Raw genomic sequence first — 12,257 nt, 5'->3', positions numbered from 1 at the left:
TTACCGAATGAGTTCTGTAAAAGTTGTTTCTCAATTGGCGCAGTATTTCTGCAAGGAAACAAACTTACGCTTGCTACTACAGCGGCGGCCGTTTAAAGCCCAAGAAAACAAATAAAAATTTAGTTATAGTTCGAATTTCACGATAAGAAATTAAATGATACACCGCGAAACGTGAAGGGGAATCGAAGCTATTGCGTTATAGCAATAAATTCGCTACATATGGCTTCGGTATAACCGGGCGCAACTGTATACTATTGTAATATTTTAATTCGCTGTAAACAAGGCAAGCCACAGTAACATTTAAAAGGGTGTGTTCTTAACAAACGACATGAAGTAAAAAGTGTCTGTATTATTTCCAAGCAGGCAACCATTTATTTTGTGTTTCAATTCTACTGAATTCGTTTCTTTTTGTTTTAATATCGACAATAATTCAACTATACATGATTTCGAAGAAGTACCAAATTGAAAACATTCTCAATTTTCATTCTTTCCTTCTTTCTTTCTTTTTTTTTTCTTTTGAAAAATTACTTTGAGATGATTTTCTGAAGAATAAATGAAATAAAAAAGTTGAAAACTCTTTCTGACAAATTAAAGTTTCCGCAAACACGGATTGCAGTCATATTTTGAAACTTTTTTTCCCTTTTCTTTTTGAAGCGTTCTTTTTTTTTTTCTTCTTCTTAATGTTAAACTAATAAATAAGCTAAACTTCATTATTGCAAAACCATTGTATAAATCTTTTACTAATAATAAAGCTTAAAGTCTCTCTGTCTGGATGTCCGGAGGATGTCTGTAGGATATCTGGATGTCTGGATCTCTGTGACGCGCATAGCGCCTAGACCGTTCGTCCGATTTTCATAAAATTTGGCGCAAAGTTAGTTTGTAGCATGGGGATGAGCACCTCGAAGCGATTTTTCGAAAATTCGATGTGGTTTCTTTTTCTATTCCAATTTTTAAGAACAAAATTATCATAAGACGGACGAGTAAATTACGAAATTATCATAACGTGGAACCGTAACATGGGCACAAGCCATTTGACGAGATACGAAATTATCATAACGTGTAACCGCAACATGGGTACAAAACCAATTGGCGAGAAAATTCACCATACATTATTTGTAAATATACAGGCGAACCAAAAGTCCTTTTAATTTTTTCTATTACGGGCAAAGCCGTGCGGCAACCACTAGTATTCAAATAAATTTATATCTATGGGGGGAGGGGGGGTAAATTTTTTCAATAAATTAAGAATTCTTTCTTTTTGCAAGCTAGTTTTAAAGAAGACGATGGGGCACATATGAACAACTCAAATATCCTCTCCGCAATATTATTATTAATGTAGGGTATTATAAGTGTTAAAAAAGTAAATATTTCTAGTTATTATTTTTCTACAATGAGCTTGTAAATTTATAGTTAGTTATTATTATTATTATCATTAAATATTTATTTATTTTATTCTTATTATTTTTTATTTTTAAATTTTTTTGAACTAAATAGTTAACAATTTAGTGTCATATAATACTTGCAGGAAATAAAACGACAGAATATTTTCATTAAATTAAAAACTGAATTTTCAAATAATTTTTAAATACGTTATGGGCAATTCCATGAAACTAGAGACATCACAGTAAAAAAAAAAAACTTCATTGTATCAGTACCCTTTTTCTTTCATATGAGGTTAAAAAGACTATTTTTATAAACTATGCAAAAAATGTTTGTTTTATAGGCAAATTTGAACAATACTACTCAGTGCCCATGTGTCGTTGTATAAGCGGCTCAAAAAGTTAATCCCTTTTTTTACTTATAAAATTAATTGTTATGTCTACAATCTTCTTTTTTATTGAAATTTAGTTTACATAGGAATAGAGTAGACCAGCAAAGAAACTTTAAACTGTTATAATTGTCTTTTAACATTTTTTTCAAAATTAGGCCTTATACTAATGTAACATCAGTCACAAAATTGTATAAAAGTTTGCGCTGCTTAAACAAAAACAAACCCAAGTTTATAAAAAGTCATATTCTCTTCATTTATGATGATATCTTTAATATTAATCCCTTAAATATTTAGAAATAGTTAAATTTAATTATTTAAAACTTATTTAAAATATGTAACATCAGTCACAGAAACATCAGTAACATTTCTCTTTTCGGTAACAAACCTCAAACAAATTGCACAAATGCTATTAAATGCTGCAGAAAAGCAAAAAAGGAGGCGAGATAATTAAGAAATAAAGGAAAACATGAAAATTAAAAAAAGTAAAACAAAGTAGAAGCTAAAAAGAGCGGACGGTAAAAAATAAATAAAATAATTTTAAAAACCTAGCATAATTACCAAAGTTAGTTCAGAATAGAACTAAAAAGAGAAATTAGATGATGAAGTAGAACAAATTTGAAGTATTGAAGTCACAAATTTAAATTATTAGCTGCATTACCCCTCTTTAAAATAATGAAACCTTGGTAAAATCTGTTAGTTATTAAAAGCGCTCTTTGTTATATCTTCACAAAGGAAAACTGCAGCCGTAAAAAAATTTTTCAACATGGAATTTGACAAACAGATACAACTAATTCTGAATGTAATACATTTGAAAAAAAGTGCTATATCATCGATACAGAAATATTTCTGAATGTCACAGCTTCATGCAAATTTCAGAGCTATCGCCATCCGACTTGCAGTCATGTTATAAAGAGTTATATTTGAGTAATACTTTTTTTAATTCAAAAGCTGCAGCAGGTGTTTAGCAACAACACTTTTTTTTTGCAGCTAATTAGGGAATCACTTCCAGCAGAGAGAACACGTTCCAAAATTGTTGACTGCAACTGGAGAACGGGTTCTTAAATAATATGACTAAGAATTATATCACGAAAAGTTAGATGCATTGAAATTAAAAACTAAGAGTATTTAGTAACTGTCAAGATTCAAGCAGAAAAACATTGGAAATAGCCTGTCAATGTGAAATGAAATTTATTAATCACATGAGAAAGGAACAAAATAATTAGCGCACTAGATGTAATAAATGCAAGAGGACTTTTTATTTTATGAAATACATCAAAAATATAACTTTTAAAACTTTTTAAATGTACTTTTCTTGTAATTTAAATACAATTTTAAACAAAACATATGCTAATTTCATTTTTAAGGAGAAATAATTTATAATTGCAGTAGTTTATTGTAAATGTAACATCAGTCACAAAATCTTTGTATCATCAGTCACGGGGGTTAAATAATTTTTTTATTTTCCGTTTTTAAGTTTTTCGAATAAAACAAAGTGTTTTCATCAAGTCTAAAATCTCTACTTTAAGGGGAAAAAATCTGTTTAGATTTTACGTTATTAGTTTGAAGAGGATTTCAAATTGTATATAAGTCAATTTTCTCAACGTCTCTTCTGCGTAACATCAGTCACGTTTTTTTATTCCCCTTAATTTCACATAAAAAAATTTCCTCAAGTCTGAAAACAAGTGTGGGGGCAGTGATGTACCACATCATGATATTTTAGATCAATTTCAGGAGAAACAAAATTTAATTTCAAGACAGTGCTGAATTTGTAAGTTAAAAATAGAGTCAAATTGTAACGTCAGTCACCGTGTACAGACCCTTATCATACACTGTATGAAACTTAAAAGCAATATATGATCAGTATATTATTTTCATTGTAAAATCTTATTTGTACTAATGTAGTCTTATATGTTTTTTTTTCTTGGCTATCCGGTGCTACGAAACTTTAAAATTTGAGTGAGCAGAGTTATACAGCTTTTCTCCATTTAACCTACAAGACCTCTATTTTCGCAGCCGTTAGTCCTAGATTTATTCTTCCAGCTGCAAAAAAGGTTAAAATTCTATGCATAGTTAAGATATGGAAAGTTTAAGCGATAAAGAAATAATAATTACTGAAAAAGCACGAAATTCAACTTTTTATATTTTTTTCAAAATCCCTTACATTGCACTTATGGGAATCACAAGCATGAAAAAACAGTTCAAAAAAAAAAAAAAAGAAGAAGAAGAAGAAGGAAAAAAAAAAACTTTAGTACCTTTAAATATTCACCAAGATTTTAAACGCAACGTTTTGTAAACTACACCACTTTTCACTCGTTTTCAATCACACCTTTTTGCGGGAAATATAGCATCTAAGAAGGGTTTTCAATTATGTGTGTGCATAGAGTGTGTTTTTTCAAATTGCACGAGATTTTTTAGTGTGTTTTTATGCATCATAGCATAACATTTGCGTTTATTTTTCAATAGTGATGAAAACTAGAAATGTTTTGATTTTTTACTTCAACAACGTCATTCATCTGCAAGGGTGATATGTTCTAACCTCATCCTCAATAGTTTTGAAATCGAATATCTACTTGAATTTTGGTCGAAAATGCTTCAAATTCTGTGTGTTGATGAATGGAGTTCGTTACAAAGAACTAGGTTGCAAATACTTCAGTATTATTGGCATATACGTACATGCTTCATATTAAAGCGTATCTCGTTGGAATGTGATGCTTAGACTGCATTTTTTAATCGAGTTCATGTGTGATCCCCCCCCCCCTTATAGGGGCACATGTGAGCAATAGGAAACATTTTTCAAAAATTTTATAAAGTAAAAAAATATTTTTTTAAAACAATTTCAAAAAAAAAAAAAAATCCATGACACAAAGAAAAAGTTATTAAATCATGCTGTGAGATATTTTTGCTTTGAGAAATTTTAAATATTTTTGGAAAAGTGAAGGAATTAAAAATCTTTTTTACACGTGTCCCCCTTTCTTCTACCTATTGAAAAAAAAATTGCTTCAACTATTTTAAGTATACTTTTGGAACAATTAAAAAAATGTTAACATTATTGCCTATGAGAAGAATATAAACCTTTTTATCTCAGAAACAAAGAACACTAAAAAATTTTCATGTCGAAAAATTATGAAGACTACTCTGAATATCTAATTTTTGGTTTCGAGAAATGGGAAAAAATTATTAACACAAGTCGAAAGACTATTCTCGTAGACATAGCATTGATGAAAGTTATTGATTGATAGACTGAATAAAAATTAAGTTAATGGCTAATTGGATATACTTGCTTTTGCTCTATTTTGTTGTTAATCTAGTCTTTTGAATTCTTGTAATTTCACATAAAATACGAAGTAAATGCTGTAGCTCTGAATTTTATTTTGAGCTTGGAAATCGAAAACCAACTTTGAGTTTCTTCAAGCAAACAGAGGAAATAATGCCTTATATTCTTGGAATGTTTAATAGTTGACTAAAGCTTTCCTCATTTTAATTTTTGTGCCTACATGAAGGGAAAAATTATCATTTTACAAAATATCTCTGAGTTTAAAAATGATTTTGAAGACAAAGGAGTTTAATTACAACTTCAAAAGTAAGGAATTTATTTTATGACACTTAGCAAGTTATCGGATATTAATTTCAGCAATGCTAGTACATTCCTTAACATTTTAGATTGAAAAATAAAATGTTTGATTTTGAGAAAACTGAAATATTTTCAGTTTTCAAAACTCGGTTGAAAGTTAACTATCATAACCTTTAAAAAGCTACTGAAACAGATGAATTGACCTACTCTATAGATTACAACAATACATAACTTTTGCGTTTACATTAACTAGTCAATAAAATTCAAGGCTTCAAAAATGCAATATTTAGCATTCGTGAGAATTCTATTCAATTTGGCCAATTTTCAATTGCATATAACTACTAAAATAAAAAATATTAAGCTAAAATATTCTAGATACATTTATACATACGTAAAATGAGTCTGAGTCTGTGTGCCAAATTTTATAAAAATTTGCTTCCATGCAGTCAACCCTTTTTTGTCAGTTATGCTCATTTTATATGGAATAACCCTACAGGGACACAGAAGCAGGCCTAAGTTCGTTTCTCTGCAGTAATACTGCGTAGACTGCAAAACAACTTTTACAGAGTTCATTCGTTTCAACCAAGGTTGGCATGATTTAAATCATGATTTAAATCTAGATTTAAATCAGTTGAGTTTTTTTAAAAAAAATCATTGATTTAAATCATTGGATTTGAATCAGTTGATTTTTTGAAAAAAACCATTGATTTAAATCATTTTTTAATTTGGACTTAATTTTTAAAAATTAGAACAAAACATTACTCCATATATTGCAAAGTTTGGGTAAAAATTTAAAATTTAGGGTAAAAATTTAGAAAAACTGTTGGATAAAAATCAAATAGGTATAAATACCACGAAAGATACGAGCAAGCAATTTATGCATGCCATTGTGCAGGAGTTTTATTAAGCCTCTCTGTCTTAGATCGAAATGAAATTTCAATTAGTGTGGATGAAAATAATCAAGGTTTGGAATTTGTTAAATAAATATGTCCAATCTTTGTCAGCATTGTAGCCAATTTACAAACTAGAAGCATCCCATTTCAAAAATCAGCGTTGATTGATAAAAATGTAAAAGATATAATGACTTTTTATGACTGCTGGGTTTCATTTTATGCAATGGGAAGTAGCGAGAGCATCACAGAATCAGAAATCCAGTTTATAACACCAAATAACAACAGCGGTAGCTTCATCTGCTGGAATAGAAAGCCAGTTTTCATCATTTAGTTTTGTTCCTACGAGCCTTCGTGACGATTTAGGAGTGGACAAAGCATCAAAACTAACGTTTTTATTCAAACAATTAAATCCTCAGAATTCATTTTTTTAAAAAATGTTAAATGAACTGTGATTTTTTTTTTCTTTTAATAAAAAGTTCATACTAAATATTTAATTTGTTCTTTAAAATTTCCTTTTATTTAGTTTGAACTATCCAATAACAAAAAAGGAAAAAAAATAGAATGCCTTTAGGTTAAAATATAGAAATAAATATTTAAATTTGAATAGAATATTTTGTGTATATTCTATCTACTTCAGTAGAATATTCCATATGTTAAAAAAGTTTATTTCTTATTTCAAACTGTTCCACGTATTTTCCAAAAAGATATGAAAATAAAATCGAAAAAATTTAATAAATCTGATTTAAATTTTAAAAAATCTGATTTAAATTTTTGAAAAAATCCGATTTTTTTTATTTAAAAAAATCATGATTTTTTTTCAACCCTGGTTTTAACCGACTTCAAAAAAGAGGAGGTTATCAATTACTGCACCGAATGTCACTTCCTCCTCTCGATTTACAACTTCAATTTGAACCTTTTTTGAATCGATTTAGCTAATCTTTTTTTATTCGAAGGAAGGTATCCCAAGAAGGCCCGTGCTCTTGTTTACCCACATTGATTCAAGGAAAGAAAGTTAGTAGTGGAAAATCAGTAATTTCCACGGAAATTTCACAAAACCGCTAGGGTATGAGAAAATTATAATCATAATCTAATAATTGATGTTTGGAAAAATACATACAGGGACCGACTAACTCAAAGGGAGGCCCTAGGCCCACAATAATTTGGAGGTCCTAGGTCCACAATGATTTGGAGGCCCCTCCCCCTGAAGACTCTATAGCGGAGTACTGTGGTTGATTATTTATGGCTGGTTGGAATGCATTTTTTGGGGTCAATTGTGTCTATCACAGAACTATGTAAATTATTATCATATGCATTAAAAATCCCCTTTGAGGCACCTCTTAATTATGGCATGGTAAACTTGCTATTGTCAAAATGAATAAAACATCTCCTTTAAGGAAGTTTATTTCCAATTGCAAAGTCATTACTTTATTATTATTTTTAAAATACACGTATTTTTCATACTTGTAGCTAATACTATGCGTAATCCTTCAAGTAATTTGGGGCCACTTAGGAAGATAGGGTCCAATGCCCATGCCTAGTCGGCCTGTGCGATAATCAGGCCCTGAATACATATGGTATATGTTTCGGTAAATGGGATCAATCCGGTTATTTTGCATATATAATCACCATTTATTATTTACAATTACCTCTAATCTTGGCAAATGATGTAAATTACTCAATACTTATCGAATTTATCTGTTTCTTTAGAAACTCCGATATTAGAGGGCCGCAATCAGACTGTTGTTTCAGGGAGGGTTTTATTAAACACATTTTGAGCGAAATCTATTCTGTTAATAAAATGTATGTCACAAATTATGGGATTTTTGTTACAATTTAAGCAAATGTAAAAGATGACGCATCGATTCAATGAAGAAATAAACGAATAAATGATGAGTACTCTACCTTGTACTCTGTCATTAATCAATGACTTTCGATAACTCAAAAGAATAGAGGTGTGTACTCATACGCGCATTCGAAAAAATACTTGAAGACCAAAAATGGAAAACGCTTTAAGTGCCAAATAAAAATTTTTACAGGGCATCAAAAATAAGGTTCCTGGCGAATTCTGGCATCTACTGCGTTTTCCTTTTTTTTTTTTTTTTTTTTGCATTATAGACTTGGTACTAAACAAAAAAAAAAAAGTGACAACCTAAATAAGTAACATTTAATAACCTTCAATGGCACTTACTACACTTTCTACCGCACGAGCTCTAACTCTTGCTCCACTGGCGGACCCTAACAACGTATTTTAATTACGTTTAGAGGGGATAGGCACATAAACCGTTTACCAGAGTGAAATACTTAGCAATTACTTCATTTTGACAAGAAAGAAAAAAAAATTTTTTTGGTGCTTAATGTGTTTTCCAACTTCAGTCTTCACTTCTTAAATTCATATTTTTGACAATGATATAAATGTGTTTAATATCGAATTTGACCTTACAAAAAATTTAAAGAATTTCGATCCCTTTGAATCTGAATGAAAACACTGCATTGTTTTGTAAAAAATGATGTTTGCAGATACAACAGATACAGTGAATCAACAGTATATACAGCTTTTATTTTTTTTATTTTTTTTTCAAATTTCATTTTTTAAATGAAATTGGGAAAAAAATTAATTGAAAATAAATGAAAAAAAACATCAATAATAACTTTTTTCAGCAAAAAAAGTATGATGAAAAGCACTTTTTAGAAAGCTTTTGAAAAACTCCAGAGTGGGTTTGAATACGTTCTGCGGAGATCTAATGAATCCAGATGCGTCCAGAGATTGCAGTTTTCTCAAAAAGAACACATGTTTTTAGCTAGTTTATTGACTATTCCAGACTGATGAATCCGTAACAAGGACGAAACTTTTGTCTCTGATTGTCATAACCGAGCTGTCAGTACACTGCACAAAATTTGAGGCGTTTTCAAATAAGAATTACGATTATTTTTCGAAACAATAGTTTTTTTTTTTTTTTTTACTAAAACTATTAAGATTCCAGTGCATCAATAACGTAGAGAAAATATAGTTATTTGCTTTTGATAATTTATAAAATAAATTTTAACTTTTTGGACACATATAAGTTTCGTAACTGTCCGCAAAGAAAAAAAAACTCAATAATTTTCACTGCTATACAGGGTGTCACAAAAGGTTGTTCACAAACTTGACATGCTGGTATGTCATATCATGATGAAGAAGATTTACACAGTAACATGTGTTCGCAAACGCAATACTGGCGCACTACATGCACACAAAGTTAGACACTGACGGATGCACAACATGTCACATATCTATTGCACACATACGGTTCTACGCAACATTTTAGTTCTTAAGGAAAGCCTAATGCTGTTGATAAAATTTGCTTCCCACCAGCTGTTATAATCACTTTGCTACGACAACGCAGCGATCGGTGAAATCTTGTCAGAATGGATCGTTATTACGACGGTCGGTACATTGTCGTTGCGACACGTGTATGACAGCTAAAGGAAGCAAATTTCAACAGCAGCAATAAACCTTCCTTGAAAACTAAAATGCTCTGTAAAATCATCTTTATGTAATAAATATGCTACATGTTGTGCATCCGTTAGTGTCTGGATTTGTCTACATGTAACGCGCCAGCATTGCGTTTGCGAACATATGTTACTATTGTTACGAGTCCAGCCACTTCAAGAAATTCTTTAATGACGACACAGTTCTTGAGAAAAGCACAGGAGATTTATTTACAGCTATGTACAGGAAATGCAGTCACAACTGCTAAATCAATCGTCAGCAATTAAGCAAATATCAATTAACACCTCAAACTCAACTGTCACACACGTATTTACTTCAAAATACGCAAAAACAGAGCGCAAAGGCTAATACACACAGAGCTAAATACATGCTCTCCAGCGCACGGCTGATACTATTCACAAGCAAAACTAACTGTCATTCAAATGCCACACGGCTTTATACTCAGCAAAGAAATATCTAGAAGATCCTAGTTCGTTCTACCAGTTTCTCATATTTTCTTTTTATTCCATTCGCAAATCTTATCGTTCAGAAATGGAGGGACCACATACTTCATTCGAAGCAAGGGGGTTGCATGTTCATTACAAGAAACAGGTTACGTTACTAAGACAATTTTAGATGAAAGATAATGGAATAAACACCAAGTTTAGCCAGATTACAACATATTCATCATAAAAATAATTACTATTTACAGAATTTGTAACACTATGTAAATCTTGTTCATAATGATATAAGACACCAGCATGTTAAGTTTGTCAACAAGCTTTTGAGACACTCCGTATATTTGTTCAGGCGCAGAGAGAACAGAAAAGTGGGGACGAGGGGGGGGGGAGGCAAAAAAAAAAGACTACTAAAAGCCATAGGACGTTTAGCGGCAGCAAAAAAATGAAAAAAGAAGTGGGGGGGGAAAGGTACAACATTTTGCTAAAGCTGGTTTTGAGAGCAGATCAGTGGTAATTGATCTAAATCTAACAACTTAATTCACGCTTTTATTGAGATTTTGATGAATTTTGTACATTAACTTTCCCCGAAGACACACTTAGACATGAATTAGACTTACATTATTTACCCCAAAGTATTTTGAGGTGTCACAAACACTTGGTAATCATTTCATTAAGCAAGTATGGCTTGTTTAAGTAAAGCAATTGATTTACTAATGTCTAAAGTCTGAACGATGAATAAATAAACTAAAAGTTGCTGCTTGTATCTTTAATTATATTTCGAAAAATTTTTACATTTCTACTTTTTTTATAATTTTTCGTTTTGGTTCGTAAATTGAAAAAAAAAAAAAAACACATAAAACATTGGGTGGGGGGCGTTTTCCCCTCCTTTTGCCCCCCCCCTCCAAATTGCCGCCACTGTTCCGGCGTAATATCATAGATTTACACGTTGTTTAAGAAACAATCTTCGTTTCTCAGTCCATACTTGATTTTATATGTAGGGTAGATCAAGGCACGTTTGCGCGGATTTTTTTCAATGAATTTTCTAATATTTATGTTTCAACTTAGGAAATTTTAGACATGTCGATTTTATGAAGCAATTAATGGAGTCAAAATTGGTACATTCACTTTTTGCTCAGTTTGTGTTTTTAACCGTTAAAAGAATTATTTTTTACTTCAAGTCGGTTGCATTAACTTGCCCCGGACTCGGGGCACGTTTAGGCATATTTGACACCTTACGTAGTTCTGTAAGTGTTTCGAACATAACGTCGTACCATCGTTAAAATAAAACAAATTTATTACAGACTGAATAGTGTATAAAGTAAAAGCTGAATGGGCATGAAGACAGCATTACATAATTGTAACCTATAAGATACGAATCTGTAACTCAATTAAAAAATAAATGGTGATTTTCAAAACTAAAGAGCTTGAAAATTCTAAAAAGGTTTCAGACAGTTCGGAGCGAAAAAAGCGTCAGCGCACGTGTGGAAGTAAGACACCGTAAGAACGTGCGTAAAGGTGCTCCGACGTCAACGCGTAAACTTGCCCCGTCGCCAAGTTTCGATTTATTTTTAACGTGAAAGAAAAAAAAAAATAATAGCATTTAATTTCATACAAGTACAATTCTCAAAAAGGGATAAAATTCTGCTAATTTTTACGTATTTGTTCTTTCTTAACTAAGCATTATTTGTTTACAATAAGTTTCGAAACATTTAACACAAAGCTTACTCAACTTGGTAAAAAACAGATTATTATTTCTGCATGCTAGATCGAAGCACGACTGATGTTCAAAAACTTATGCAAACATGTACTAGAGAGCAGCATCAATCTGTTATGACCGTCGGCTCTCCATTTATAATTCGTTTTGAAAAAAGTGCACTGCATAAACGTGCTCCATTCGTAAACGTGCCCCGGTATACCCAGCAGAATATAGTAATAATCGATCAATCATTCCCTTTCTCTATTAATGTTTATTACAATGCATATCAACTTAATAAATACAAACATTTTTAAATTAAAAAATTAAGTGTGAACTTAAAATTGTCAATATTGAAGTCGTAAATAACAAAGAAACAAACGAACCTTCTGCAGATAT

This window comes from Uloborus diversus, chromosome 4, assembly GCF_026930045.1.
Source record: "Uloborus diversus isolate 005 chromosome 4, Udiv.v.3.1, whole genome shotgun sequence".
Taxonomy (NCBI): Eukaryota; Metazoa; Arthropoda; class Arachnida; order Araneae; family Uloboridae; genus Uloborus; species Uloborus diversus.
This window is presented reverse-complemented; position numbering follows the sequence as displayed.